We start from the raw sequence: 1,739 nt of genomic DNA on the forward strand, positions 1-1,739 counted from the left end.
ATTTATGATAATTATATATGCATATATAAAATTCAAAATAATATATATATATTATATAACTCCGCCTATGTTACACTTGCGGTACATAGCCGGTCCCAAGCTCGGATAAAGGAGGAGGGTTGTGTTAGGTCTTCGGCAACCAACATAAAAATATAGCCGAACCCCCATGACATGAATCAAAGACATTATTGCGCTAAAGCTAGGTCGTTGCCCGAAAGCAACGCGCCGTATGGCTCGAGTACGGTGTCAAAGCAAGAGCCGCTGCATCGGTGCCCGGATGTAGTGTTAAATGAGCAAAGGTTCTCGCGTTTTCGTGAACGGACGAGGGTAAATAAGCTAGTTCACAAAGTAAAAGGTAAAGGTCGAAGCGACAGAAGGTTGAGATTTGGGACATGGAACATAGGCACTCTAACAGGAAAGTTAGGGTGCTCGTCATGAATTTTCGCGTTGAGCAAAAGTTGAGGAAAAGACATCATACGAAGAACCCAAGGATGAGGTGGTGGCGGATGAAAGGTGAGGAACAAAGAAGCTTCCTAAGACGGGTAGGAGAAGAGACAAAGTGGGATGAAAATGGAAGCACAGAAGAGATGTGGAGGGAGATGGCAGAAGTTATTAGAAGAACAGCAAAAGAAAGTTTTGGTGAATCTAAAGGAATAGGACCAAGAGACAAGGAGTCCTGGTGGTGGAATGCGAGTATACAAGAAAAGATAAAGATAAAAAGGGAATGCTTTAAAGAGTGGTCTTTATGCCGCAATACAGATAACTGGGAAAAATATAAGGCGGCTAAGAAAGAGACAAAAGTGGTTGTAAGTGAAGCAAGAACAAGAGCATAGAGGGTCTCTACCAGTCTTTGGGCACGAAAGAAGGAGAAAAAGGTATATATAGAATCGCAAAGAGCCGAGAAAGAAGAACGAGAGATTTGGATCAGGTTAAGTGCATAAAGGATAAGGATGGAGAGGTGTTGGCTCAAGAGGAGAAGATTAATGAAAGGTGGAAGAGCTACTTCTACGAGTCATTTAATGAGGGACAGAAGACTCTTCCGAGCCTTGGTCGATTATGCACAAGGGAAGAAGATCAAAACTTTGACTACTATCGAAGGATTCGAGACTTCGAGGTAAAAGAGGCTTTAAAGCAGATAAAAAATGGCAGGGCAGTAGGACCTGATAATATCCCGATTGAGGTTTGGAAGGGTCTTGGAGAAAAAGGCATCAACTGGTTAACCATGCTTTTTAATGAGATTTTAAGGTCAAAGAAGATGCCTGATGAGTGGAGAAAGAGCACCTTGGTACCTATCTACAAGAATAAGGGGGATATACAAAGTTGCGGAAACTATAGAGGGATTAAGCTTATGAGTCATACTATGAAATTGTGGGAAAGGGTGATAGAACGGAGGTTGAGAAAAGAGACACAAGTAACAGAGAACCAATTTGGATTTATGCCAGGCAGATCTACCACTGAAGCGATATACCTATTAAGAAGGATGATGGAGAGGTATCGTAGTAATAAAATGGATCTACATATGGTGTTTATTGATTTGGAAAAAGCGTATGATAGGGTACCAAGGGAGGTCTTATGGAATGTTTTAGAAAAGAGGAGAGTAAGGATCGCATATATTCGGGCAATTAAAGACATGTATGATGGGGCCACAACTAGTGTGAAGACTCAAGGTGGTGTGACAGAGGAATTTCCTATTGGTATAGAATTATACCAGGGATCATCCTTAAGTCCATACCTTTTCA

Source organism: Arachis ipaensis, chromosome B02, assembly GCF_000816755.2.
Source record: "Arachis ipaensis cultivar K30076 chromosome B02, Araip1.1, whole genome shotgun sequence".
Classification (NCBI taxonomy): Eukaryota; Viridiplantae; Streptophyta; class Magnoliopsida; order Fabales; family Fabaceae; genus Arachis; species Arachis ipaensis.